Source organism: Lolium perenne, chromosome 6, assembly GCF_019359855.2.
Source record: "Lolium perenne isolate Kyuss_39 chromosome 6, Kyuss_2.0, whole genome shotgun sequence".
NCBI classification, from domain to species: domain Eukaryota; kingdom Viridiplantae; phylum Streptophyta; class Magnoliopsida; order Poales; family Poaceae; genus Lolium; species Lolium perenne.
This window is the reverse complement of record NC_067249.2, coordinates 87,663,021-87,676,886: the sequence shown is the minus strand read 5'-3', so window position 1 is coordinate 87,676,886 and position 13,866 is coordinate 87,663,021. Positions and strand designations below refer to the sequence as shown.

General features: G+C 47.0%; 1 long non-coding RNA gene across 1 annotated transcript; it reads left to right on the top strand.

The window, feature by feature from the left end:
- Positions 1-586: 586 nt before the first annotated feature.
- LOC139832015 (uncharacterized) lies at positions 587-1,310 on the top strand. Its single transcript, XR_011746471.1, has 4 exons — positions 587-692; positions 782-916; positions 998-1,098; positions 1,225-1,310. It is a non-coding gene; the product is annotated as an uncharacterized lncRNA (long non-coding RNA).
- Positions 1,311-13,866: the final 12,556 nt, after the last annotated feature.

The window sequence follows — 13,866 nt, the reverse complement described above, 5'->3', positions numbered from 1 at the left end:
ACAGTCGCTGAGACATCTTCAGGCAAGAACATTTCAACTTCTGGTCCTGAAACACATGACAGGAAGAATAGGCATAAAAGGGCAGCAAAAGGGCCAGCTGACAGCACTCCTCCAAAGATGAAGAAGATTAAGGTCTCTCAAGATACACGTGACATTTATGATAAGTTTATTTGTCATGGTCGTAAGCTTAAGAGGCAGCCAAAGGACCGTGCTATGTGAGTTTTTCCATACCTTTTTGCTCTGTTTTTTTTATTTCTGATGTGTTTTCAATTTGTTTTCCCTAATTACTTTCTTTTTTCTGCATTTGCAGTCCTGAGTTTGTGAGGATTGGACGCTACTATTGCTCATACAAGAGTTTCCTGGATTCTCTTAAGCCATGCCATTACCTAAGCAGTGAGGTTATGAATGTGTGGATTGAGAAGTTCAACCGTGAAGCAAAAATTATTGGTGACAATAATCCAAGGGCCAAGAAGAAGTTTTCCTTTACCCAGCTTATGGTGGTGAGCAAAACCATATCATGCTCCCTCTATATTTTTTACCTTCCTAAACATGTAACTAGTTTCTAGTATCACCATTTTTTCCTTCATATGTAGGATAAGTTAATTGTTGATCCAGCAGCATTTGAGATAGAAGGTTGTTTGAAAGAGTTCAAGACTCTCAACTCAAAGTTCAAGCTATTAAAAGATGATCTTGTATGTTTTCATGTATATATTCATACATTTGTTATTTGTTGCATTTTCATCATATGTTACCTTTTCGAATGACTTTTTTGTTTTTCTAGTTGTACTTCCCAATTGTGAAGAACAATCACTGGGCCGTGCCCTGCATAAACTTGTGTTTAAAGAAGTTCCACATCTTTGATTCAATGAGAAGTGCAAAGGATGGTAGCTTGCTGGAACAATTTGCTACCAATCTGGTTAGTTTTAGGTTATTACATGTTTAAATATCTTACATATGTAGCAAACCTAATTTTCTTTTTTGTATCTTGTTTATGTAGTTCATAAACTTCAACAAGCTTCTCATTGAGTGCAATTTAACAAGATTCAATCTGGATGATTTCACCCTAGCTGACATTGAGCACCCACAGCAAACAACATTGTAAGTGTGTTTTTATACCTTTTAATGTTGCTACAATAATGTTTTCCCTATGCTACATTACTGTATATCTGCTGCTACTTTAGTGCAAACTTCAGTATCCTTATACCAACACCTTTTTTGATGCAGGTTTGATTGTGGGTTCTTTGTACAACTTTTCATGGAGAACTTTGACTCAAAAGTGATGGCTCAGTTTGATAACAATGCTATCCCAGATCACAGGAGACTTGTAGCAGCTTCTCTCATTGAGAACAGGGACAATGGGTAGGATGCCGTCGAAAAGCTGATGGAAGATGAGTTGATGAAAAGGAAGAAATACCCTGCTTAGTTTTAGTTCGCACAGTAGCCTATAATTTTGTGTCGTTTGTGGCACTGCTAGCTTCATAAACTATGTAGTTGAAAGTGTTGGCCACAACATGTTTCGATGTTTGTCTCACACCTTTTGTAACCGCTCAAGACGGTGCTTTCCATGTACTGAGATTAAATGTTATAAGCTACTGCATTGGGATCTGTTTTGTACTGAAGTGTTATATGAAAATTATTTTTTTGTGTTCAATTACTCTGCGCTATCATAATTGTTCTTTTGCTACTTGTTCCACAGTTTGATAATCTTCCTGGCAACATGTTGTCCATTTTCCTGGCAACATGATGTCCATTTTTCACTTAAAACTGGATGATCCATTGCATCTTCTCATTTAGCTACATTAATAACCTCCCTGTGCTACTTTTATTGCCCACTTATGCTACTATTGCCATAACCATCTGCTACACCTTTTATTTATTTTTGCTACATTAATTTTGAATGTTTGCTACTATTGTCACAACCATCTCCTACTCATCAGCATTACCATGAATTGTAACACAGTAATAAATATATCACAAATGTATCTGCTACTCATCAACTTAACAACTTTCATTATTACTTTTGTATCACAAATATATCTGCTACACAGTCAAATAGGACAGTCAAATATATCTTATATTTTTACATGTAAACTTTTGTACAACTGAAATTGAACTTTTTTCATGTTGACATATAGCAAAAAATAGTAGTTACAAGTTGCCTGAATTCAAGTAACATATACTCAATTATGTCATCTATACTGTCTTCTCCAATTCAGAGTCTTTTGCATCTTTAAATTGCTTTGCAAGTACCATATACTCGCATTCCTTCAAGTTGTGTCCTTCTTCATTGCAAAATGGGCATTTCTTTTTTCTATATTGTCTTTTTGGTTTTGGCTCTTTCATAACCTTTGGCTCCTCAGCTTTTTTCTTTCTCTTCTTATTAGCTTCATCCCTTAGCTCAACTAGGGGCTTCCTTCTTTGCTCCTTCTCTTTTGGACAACCTTTGGGCTTTACTCTGGTAGGGTTACGAAGATTGTTGTTTGAAGGTGTCTCGTGTGCTACTGGCTGCTCTTGCTGCTGTTGGTTTAGGTTGCTACCATGTTGCTGTTGTTCATGATGAACATTTGATGATCTTGGATCTGTAGCATCCCCATGTTCTTCTTCCTGACCTTGCTGCCCAGCTACTCTAGCTCTATGCATTGCAGCAACAACCTTCTTTGCCTCATCAACCATGTCTAACACTATTGCATATGTGTCATCAGCAATACAGGAATCTGCTGCCAAACTATTCAGTTTTCTGCAAAGGGAGTTGTACTTCAAAGTGTTGTTCACTGGAACACCAAACTTGCCACCGGTTGATCCTGGATCAGGCACATGTGTTGTTGCTGCCATTGACCAGCGATGGAGCATGTACTTTTCTGGAATGCTTCGTACATTCATGTGAACTATCACCCTTATGATATGAGGGCATATCAGTCCACACATCTCAAATTGGTTGCAGCCACATGTGTATGTTTCTTCCTCTAACCCAACTTGTACTTTGTATGTTCTGAGGTCAAGTCCGGGGTTTGGGACAAGATCAAAACACAACTCTTCTAGCTCTGTTCGAAGCGGATAAAATCCAGTTGACATTTGCAGCATCTTCTGGAACCTGTCAAACACTTCTCTTGTGTAGAACAGCACTGCTTGCTTTTCAATGCTCCAGCTGCATTAATTTGTTTGTAGCAAATACAATTAGGAAATGTTAAACAATTTTCTATAGTATTTAAACTGCAGTGAATTACTGGACACTAAGAACTTGCTACATTTTTCTAAGATGCTGCAATTGGTCTCAATAGATATAAATTGCTACAAGTAGTGCTATCTTCACTAACATGCTACAATACAAATTTTTGAAAACTTGCTGCAATGGTCTCACCTTCCCCAAAGTGGAGCGGTTGTAGTTTCCATTATGAAACCTGAGTTGTCTTCTCTATCAAGCATGAGGTTCTGGTATAATTCGTACTGTTGCACAAAATTGAATACTGATTCACCTGGTCGCACTAAGGTCTTGAAGTAAGAGTTCAGTCCTTCAGAGCGTCTTGTGGTACTTGTGAATGGAAAGAAGTTGTGCCTAAAATACACTGGTGCCCATGTCTTTCTGCTCCCCCACATGTTTTCCAAGTGTGTGTTGTCAGTCATTTCATAGACTTGCAGCATATGCTGCCAACATAACTCAAATTCTTCAGGAGTATCTGTTCCATATATGCATGAGTAGAATGCATCTGCAAATGGATTTCCTTCTCTCAAGTTTGGCCCAAGCTTTTTCCTAGCAAGACTCAAAACATGATAAAAGCAGCATCTATGTATAGCGTTAGGGAACACCTTGCTAATCGCTATTGCCATTGCTTTATCTTGGTCAGTCATTATGTGATTCGGTGCCATGTTATCCATTGCCATCATCCAACGCTCAAAAACCCATCTGAATGTTTCAACTGATTCATCTGGTAGCAGAGCACAGCCCAACACAATTGTTTGTGTGTGGTTATTGATTCCCATTATAGGAGCAAACGGCATATTATAGCGGTTTGTGCAGAACGTTGTGTCAAAGAACACACAATCCTTATACTTATGGTACAGCGATCTAGTCCTTCCGTCGACCCAGAACAGTGCTCTTACTGCATTATTTTCATCAAGTTGTGTGGCATAGAAGAAATTTGGGTTTTCAGCTTTTCTCCTCTCAAAGTACTCAACTGTCAGGCTGACAACTCGCAGCGTCACAGCTTCTCGCAGCATTGTGCGGATGTTTGATACATCCCTCTTGACATATGGCAGCCCTCTCACATCACCACCACGGACATCTGCTAGGGCTCCCATTATTTTTGATGTAGATATGTTCTGGTTGTGAAGTGTTTGCAGCAACTGGAAATCTTCCTCTGGGACCTTTCGGTGTGATCGGTAGAACCGTCTTCTCCCGACCATTGACACCATTGGGTGTGTGTGCTCTGCATTGAAAAATGTGACTGTCCAAACTCCTGCACGCATGCCAACTACCATGTGCGCTTTGCAGTCATGTCGCAGCACTATGTTCCGCTGCCTTGTGTCCTTTACATCCATCTGCTCCTTGGCTTGTTTCCCTTTTGATTTCTGCGCACTGAAGCTGCTCATATCCGTTGCTACAAAACCTTCTGACTTGCTTCTAGTAGTTTTAGCTGTTCCGTCAAAAGGTTTGCCAGCATGAACACATTCGAAAACTCTGCTCAGAATTGTACCTTTTGGAGCATGTCGTGCTGTGTTGTACTTTGTATTGCCAATGTGTGTACCAAAACCTAGTTTGTATGCATAATTATTGTACACCTCTTTTGCTTCTTCTATATCATCAAAAGTCAGGCCAACATATGGTACCATAGGCTGGGACAATATCTCTTCATCATAATCCTGAGCTACACTTGCAGCAGAACCAGCTTGCCCACTGTGAGGTCCTGGTACAAATTTTCCAGCAGCACTGCTTTCTGGTGCAGAACTTGTTTCTGGTGCAGCATTGTTCAGATCAAAACCCCTCAAGATGCTGTCAGCAACAAAACCCTGCATGTATGCATAATCCTGAGCTTCACTTGTTCAAGTAATTTGTCTAAAATGTAGTGTCAACTGAATCTCAGTATTATGCTAACAATAGTTTTGCTACACCATGTAGCATCAAATTGTTAATGCATACTAGAATGTAGCATAAGTATTTTACCATGCGCACTGAAAATTTTGTTTGTACATTGCTACATTTTTATTTTGCAATTCTAATTCATTGTGTAGCAATTGTAGCAACATTTCAAAGTAGCACCATATTTTCATTAGTTGTTAGCATTTGCTGCACAATCTATCAACAATCCAGGAGCAGCACCAGAACAAATCACTAGCATTATCAAATGTAGCACCTCTTTTTAGCAAAACTATATGTAGCAAGTATAACACTGCATAGTCCATCAAATCAATCAATTAGCTAGCCGCGCAGTTGGCATATGTAGCAGAACCATATGTAGCATATGTAGCAGAACCATAGTGATTTGCAAATCAAATCACCGATGGAGCATCTAAGTGCCGTAGCAAATCAAATCAGAGTAGCAAAAAAATTGGAATAATCGCGGAAATACACTCACCGATGGAGCAGCTTCTTCAATCTCCGGGTCATGAGTGAAATACACAGGAGGGTTGTTGTAGGTACTTCGATTTGGTTGCGCCGACGGAACTCCGGCGCCACCGCTCGAGGATCCCGTCGGAAAACGACGGCCGAGATCTGGATTTGACGACGAGCTCGATCCTACTTGTGCAGCACGACTAGGTTCTCCGTTGGGGTAGAGGACGGATCTCAGCAGGTGCGCCATCGACGCGCGCTGCTCTGCTTTGATTGTCGCCGGCTAGTCGTGCGCCGTCTCCTCCGGCGGCGTCGCGGGAGCTGCAACCTCTCCCCAGCCCGAAGGACGTGCGGATTTTCCGAAACGGATCCTATAAAATATTTCACAGAAGTAGGCCAACACTTCTATTGGCAAATAGGAAGTTTCCAAATTCATGCCCAAGTACTCATCACTTCTTGGGTCTGTGTTTGCTACAAACGGATAAGTTTTTGCTACAAGTGTTTGCATGGTAGCAAAAGCGGGAGAAGGTACCGTTTCGTAAATCCAACGGCTGTTAAAGGCTGCATCGTACGGCTGCCGATCCGGGGGATCTGAAATCAGATCCCCCGGGGGACGCTCAGCGCGCGCCTTCCTCAATTGCCTAAGAAAATACTCCCTCCGTCCATAAATAGATGCCAAAGATTTATCTAAATTCGAATGTATCTATACACTAAATCGTGGCTAGATACATTCAAATTGAGACAAACTTTTGGCATCTATTTATGGACAGAGGTAGTATGTGTGATCTACAAATAAGACAAGTGTCTTGACTGACCGGCTTGCTTTGGCCATGTGTATGATGTTTGCATCATTTTCATTTAGCACTTATCCGTCTTGTATCTCCTTGTCTGGCAAACACCAGTAAACATGCAGTTTACCATCTGTCACATAGCCCAAAATTCTTAAAATCTCATCAATCCACCAGAGAGACCAAGTGTCAGGAGTTAAGTAGTCAAACTGATCAGAAGAAGCACTCACATACCTCAAATTTTCTCTTAACCCACAAAGAAACCCATTATGCACAACTTCAACGAAGAACAGATCACTATCTTCTCTTGAATTGAACACTGACAAAAAGAATTATAATCAGACAATGTATTTGATTCGGACACTTGTACAGCTGCAATTATTCATGTATTCAGATAACACTTACTGATTCAGACACTTTTACAAAATTGCAAAACCGTATATTCTATTCGTGTAGAAATCAGTGATTTACACAGCATATATGCTAAATTTATGATTTACACAACATTACCGTGACTGACAACAAAAAAAATCAATTTTTGCAGCAGCGGAGACCATCACATGACCAGCAGCCCAGGACTAAACGATTTGATTACATGTGCAGTAATCCAAACCTTTTATACATCTAATCCATGTACCAGTACTTGCGCTGCCCAGAGGAGTCGCCCTCGTCGTCCCGGCGACGGTAGGAGGGGATGTTGTGGCAGCCCTCGTGGCGGCGACCACCGTAGCCCCTGTCCTCCCCGTCGGGCACACCAAAGCGCCAAGTGAACGGCTGCACCACGGGGTACGGCGGCTCATCGGACGAGGTGGAGGAGGGCACCCCGCTCTGCCCTGTGGAGGGAGTGCGAGCTTCGCGCACAGTCCAATCCTCCACGAGGTCGACGTGGATGAGGGAGTCGTAGCGCAGGCATTCCGGCGGCGGCGCCACCTCTCTGCGCGGTGGGGAGAACCCGTTCATCTCGACGACACGGCCCGCGTCCTGCGGGAAAACGGAGAAGCCATGGTGCCCAGGAATATGATCAATGCTGCGGCACCACACCCAACAGCTGAAAAGCTCGGTGTTGTCCTGGGCGTAGGTGCGGCTGTCGAGGCGATCCACGAGGACATGGTTGCCCAGCACCTCCTGCGCCCCTTCTCTGGACCACATGTGCATCGGCATCCTCTCGATGCAGATGCGGGCGTGCAGATTGTAGACGATGTGCACGGCGTGGTCAGACTCGCGCCAGGCCTGAAAGAGGAAGGCGGCGCCCTCGACGTGCAGACGACCAAGAGCGACGGCGCGGTCGCGGTGGGTCGGGTTGTCGAAGAGGATGAAGAAAGCTTCAGGGTGATGTCGAGTGATGCGGAGCTGGTGAGGAGGCAGGCGGAGCTCCTTCTCGAGCGCATGCCCGACCAGGTGCGGGTTGGTGCAGTGACGCACCTCCGTGGCGGTGACGAGGACGCCACGGCTGCGGAGGTTGAAGATCTGCTGCTCGATGCTGCGGGAGGCGATGACGATGGAGTGACTCGAGGCCGGCGGGGAGCGGCGCGGCGCGGGCTTAGAGGCGACGAAGCGGTCCATGGCTGGAGGAGGGGCGGGGAAGCGCAAGCGCTCACGCACCGGCTTGCGCGGGTCGGGAGCCTTACTGGCGAGCGGGCAGCGGACGCCGGCGGTGTGACCCCAACCCCAGCAGTCGATGCACCGGACAGGGTCACGGCAGTCAGCGCGGCGATGATTCTTGTTGAGGCAGCGGAGGCATCGCCCCCGGAACCGCCTTAAAAAGGCCGCGCGGGCCGGGTCAGGAGCAGCGCTGTCGTCGTGGCGAACGAGCAGATGCCATGGGATGGCTTAAGTTGGGGCCGAATGGGCGCTAGAGGATTCGGGGGAGGGTTTGCGACTAGATGGGATGAACTTCCGGATGCTTTCCTCAAGAACACAACCAAAGGCCGGTATGCAAGAAGAGAGACAAGAGGAAGAACTCTGCTCTAGATCTCTAGCTTCATTGATCTTAACATGGTTACAGGTTTCTGGATACAAGGTTCCTCGTCTAATCTCCTCTATCGTAACGCGCCCGTAAGAGGCTGTGCCCCCTCTCCTTATATAGGGGAGAGGGTGGCTTACAGTGCAAGAAACCCTAATGGCATCTTTGACTGGACAAACTACTTTACAAAGCTACTTTAATCATGGATGACACTGGGGTCTTCTTTAATCAGGGACGCTGACGTCCTCCGGCTTCTTTCAGCGTCACCCTTCTCTTTGGCGCCAGGGCTCCGATTAAAGTCACTTTGCTTAGCTCATCCTTGTCTTCTAGCTCTGAAGAGAATCTTTGACCAGTCTTGCCGACAGGCCCTTCTTTTCGGTATCTTCTTTATCCGGTTCCGGTATACCCCTCCTGGGGAAACCGGCTTAGCTTCACTTAGCCAAACTCTTATCTTTGTGCTCCGGTAAGAATATTAAACCGGTATCTTGATGGCTCAAACCATCCGGTTTGGCATGCCTTTGGCATACCGGGGGTCATCCCCCCAACATTAGTCCCCGAAGCTGGTATAGTCTGGTGGATTCTATCCAACAGACCATGCCAGGTTCTCTTGTTTTATAGGATACCGGTTTAATCCTTTCAATGTGTGATGGGCACATACTTCTCCTTTCTTCACTTTCTCTTCCTTGGATCCGGCATCTTTGCCCGGACTTTTCTTTTCTCTCTTTGCAAGGTATCCTCCGGTTTCTTTTGTCCGGTATCTTTAGCATTTACTCTTTCCTCGGCGAAGTCGAGAATATCTCGGGCCCCGCACCTGTCAGTGACATGCGCACTGTTAACTGGTGCGCCAGTGTCAGAGGTCACTTCGCTTCGACTCCCGCGCGCACATTAAATGCTCTGCTGCGGATCCTCATCGCCACTTCGGATCTGTGTGCCCCTCCGTGTGTCTTTTATTTCCTTGCGTGTATCATCGTGCCACGTGGCGGCCCGCGGAGCGAACCGCCGCGGCCCGACGGTTTTCGGCCCATCTTCTCTCTTCTTTATAAGGAGAACCGCCCCCTCTTCTTCCTCTTCTCGCATTCTCCACCCTTCGCGCACAGTGCTCCTCGCTCTCTGCGCCTTCGCCGTTCTCCGTCTGCCGCCGTTCGCTCGAGCTCTGCGCCCGGCGAACTTGTGCCGCTCCTCCGCCGGACTTCGCCGTGCGGAAATCCCTCGCAGCGTCTCCGCTGCGACCGCTGCATTCACGCTTCCTCGCGCCGTCCTCTGCTTCACCGTCGTGGGAGCTCCTCGGTGACCGCAGGCCCATTGCTTCGCCGGTGAACTTCTTCCCTAGCGATTGCGCCACCTCAGGTTGGTTCCAATCTCAGTTTGCTTGTCCTTTGCTCGTTTTCTAGATCTTGGGTCGACAGTGTTTTTATTTCCCCTTTTCCTTTGATTTTCCTCTTACTCGTAGATCTTCGCGCGGGGGCCAACTGTGGGATTTCTGTTTTTCTGCCTTTAAATCAATGTCTAGCGAGGAATCTTCCTCTGCCTCCTCCTCTGCCTCTTCTTCCGGTAGCCGGCGTAGGCAATCTTCCGATAGATCCGCCGATTCCGCTTCGATGGATACCGATTCCGGTAGCCACGGAGAATCCGGTAGCTCTAGCCAAGCTTCCGGTGTAAACCCTTCCGCTGTCACTCGTGGAGCCTGGATGGGCTCCAACGTCACTGAGTACGAGATCGACTGGTTATACCGGTCCCGCAGGATTCCGGAAGGAGTAACCTGCCGGCTTCCCGGTGACGAGATTGAACCGGTGCTTGAGCCCGGTGAACATGTTGTTTTCCTCGCTCACTTTGAGCGCGGCTTCGGCCTTCCTGCTTCGCTGTTTTTTCGGAAGTTCTTAGATTTCTATGAACTTCAACCTCATCACCTCCCTGGCAACGCCATTTTTTATCTTTCCTGCTTTGCCACCTTCATGGAGGCCTACATTGGCATTCGTCCCACTCGTGAGACGTTTGCCCGCTTCTTTGCTCTGCGGATCAATTCCGTTCAGGGCAAGGAAATTCCTAAGCCCAAACCCCCCGTGCAGTGCGGGTCTTGCATTATCGGCTCCCGCCAAGGGAGCACTTTCTTCAAATTCTCCGGCCTCGAGTCCTGCCGCTTATGGCAAGGGACCTTCTTCTACGTGAAGAACAACGGCCCCGCGAACCTTATCGATCTGCCGCCCTTCAACGCGGCGCCGCCCAGCAGAGCCAACTGGAGCTACAACCCGAAGACGGATCACGTCGAAACCAACCGGGTGGTACGCTTCATGGCGAACTTGATGAAGGAGACTAACATCTGCTCGGATGATATCATCCGCACTTTTATCTCGCGCCGGGTGCTTCCTCTCAAGCGCCGGCAACATAGGATGAGCGAGATGTATGGTCCTGGTGATCCCACCAAAATCACCGGCCTTCCCCTCTCCAAGAAGGACGTCGTCCGCAAGGCTAGGCAAATCTGCCAGACTGCCATGCCGGTTGACTGTGAATGGGGCCTCCTTCCTCTCAGCACTACTAACCCTCCGACCCAAGAAGTAAGAGATTACGCAATTCGGGTCGGTTTACCGGTAACTTTTACTGTTATTAACTTCTTTTTTCTCGTTTCAGGCCAAGGATCGCTTCCCCACCATTCACGCAGAGCGACGAGGCCCTTGCGTGAAGCGTGCGCTTGATTCTGTCGATCCGGATCCATACATCCGTTGGAAGGATCTGAAGATGGGCAAGACCCAAGCCTCACGCCTCGGCAGATCTGTGCCGGAACCAACCGGTTCGTCCGATGACCTGACCTTGCCCGAGGTACCTTTCTTTTCCGGTTTCTTTTACTTCTTTCATTATTGCTCTTTCGCGGATCCTTTCTCAACTATCTTGAACTCGTAGATCCACGAGCACGCGTCGCCCTTGCGAGCCGAGGCCGGCTCTGAGTTCGTGGAGAAGCTGATGGCCCAGGGCCAAAAGAACAAGGTTCCGGCCTCCGATGCCGGTTCCAGCCAGGCCCCTCCCCCTAAGCGCTTCCGGACGGAGCCTCTGGGGGAGAAGGAAGTGGGCATGCGGCGCTACAAGCGCAAGCAGATGCCGACCGCCTCTGGGTAAGTTTCTTGTTTTCTTGCTTGTTTCTTTTTGCTAAGTTCTTTTTCCGGCTTCTTTTTCCAACTGTCTCTTTTTCTTTTTCTCAGCCCTGCGCTCAAGCTTGGCTCAAGGCCAGCGGGCTCTGAGGGTTCCGCGAGGACCTCAACCCCTCCTCCTCACTCAAGCCCGGCACCTTCTGATGCCGGCAACACCTCTGCCTCCCCTCTTGGGGGCACTACAAGTTCAGGGCGTGCGGCCCCTACACCGCCTGAACACCGCACGGAGGAGGACTTCGTCTCCCCTCCCGAAAACCAAGATACCGGCGCCAGCAACATCGGCGCCGAGGAAGAAGCTGCCGGGCGGGCGGAACCTTTGGTTCCTCCCGTCCTTGAAAAGAAGAAAATTTCCGCGCCGGGAACTTCCGCGCCGGAAAGTTCCAACCTAGGTGACGCGCCTAACGCTCCCCCATCTCCACGAACTGCTCCCACGCCACCGCCGGATGCCCCTCGCACCAAGACATCCGGGGCTGCTCCAACTGCGCCGCCGCCCAAGACCTCCAGGCTCATCGAGGGGAAGGCGACGGCCTCCAACGCCCCTTCCGGCGGTCAGCAGCCCCTGGTGCTGCACGTCTCCAAGGCCGCCAGCGCTACTAGCGAGAAGGCCACCGGCCTGCTCGGCCGGATCACCGAGTTCCAGCGCGGGGGCCGGGAGCTGGGGCATCTGCTGCCCTATGCTCAGAAGTGGAACGCCGCGGATATGACTCCGGCGACCCGCGGTATGGGCAAGGACAGGCTGCCGGCACCTGACCCTGTTGGGGACCGGTCTTCCAAGGAGCACTTCATGTGGCTTCGCCGCGCCGTGAAGGAGCTCGACAGCGCGTGGTATGATTCCACGAACAATCTGAGGGTGAGTTTCCAGCAACTCTTTTCAACTTTTACCGGTTTTCCTACTTCCGGAAATTTTTCTATCTTTCCCTTAATTTCATGCCGGTTTCTCTCTCTCTTATTGAATCTTGTCTATCTTCCCAGTCCCCGAGTTTTGTGGTGAGAACGTAGCTCTTAGCACGAAACTTAACTTAAAAGCGCGCAAAACCGGCATTGCCAGTCCCCGAGTTTCGGGCTAAGAACTCTGTTCTTAGCGTAAAACTTTAACTAAAACCGCGTGAAACTAGCACTGCCAGTCCCCGAGTTTCGGGTTAAGAACTCTGTTCTTAGCGCAAAACTTTAACTAATAACGCGCGAAACTAGCACTGCCAGTCCCCGAGTTTCGGGTTAAGAACTCTGTTCTTAGCGCAAAACTTTAACTAATAACGCGCGAAACTAGCACTGCCAGTCCCCGAGTTTCGGGTTAAGAACTCTGTTCTTAGCGCAAAACTTTAACTAATCTCTTTTTCTTGAACAGCTCACGGCTGACGCTCGGAAGGTCCTCTTTGAGGAGCTTCTATGGGAGCACCGGGATCTTGCTGAGGCACATGACAAGTGCCAAGGTAAGTTTTTTGCACTTCCGGCATCTTTTTACTCGTAAACTTTCTTTTTCTTAACACTTATGATTTTTGTTTAATAGTTATCCCGGAAGCTTCCATTGAGGCCCTCAAGGAGCAGCTCGCCGCCGCCCAACGTACGACTTTCCTGTTTTCCGGTTGGCTTGCTTTTCTTTTCATCTTAACTAGCTGGGTGACCCGCGCATTTGCGCGGCTAGTTTCCAAGAACGGTTATGTCTGGAAAGTTTTATATGGCAGCTATATATTCACTCACTCAACAACTTATTCCATTTAATTCATTATTAATAATTACACATCATGTAAAAATATTGTAGTCCTTTGGTTTTCTTCCTCGAAGCATGTTGATTTTGAGTTATTATTTGCTCAACCAAGTTAGCATAACTATTACGTATATTGTTTTTTTTTTGCTTAAACATTTCTCTCACACTCCTTTTGTTGCTTTATCATTCTGATTATGCTCGTGTGTTTTTTTATCAACTTGTATATTTATAAATATTTCAGTAAGTGAATCCAACTACTAATTATATTTATAATTCATAGTGAGTCTATCAATATATGGATTTTATAGAGTTCCAGATAAAAAAAAAACCGTACTTGTTTTGCTTCTTATTCTATAGAAAATGTGGTTCTTTGTCAACCTAATATATACTATATATTAAAGCTGACCCATTTTGCTTTAATCATATTAATCTGGATACTGTTCACTTCACCTTTTCATCCAATCAAATTTCGTCACGTAACCCTTTTGCCCTCTAGATGATAGTAGACTTCTTTACTACTCTTCACTCCTGCCATTTTGCAGTGCAGTTCTGTGACATGGTGTATCTAAAGGTATAATTGATGCCCCCCATAGGGGGCCTCACAACGATTTGCAATTCTGAGCCGTTAAATCTTATCAGATGTTGAATCTTGGCCGTTAATTTTTTTCACTGCCCCATATAAAAACAAGCCCCCAAGTAGAAAACCCTAGCCACCATCCTCTTCT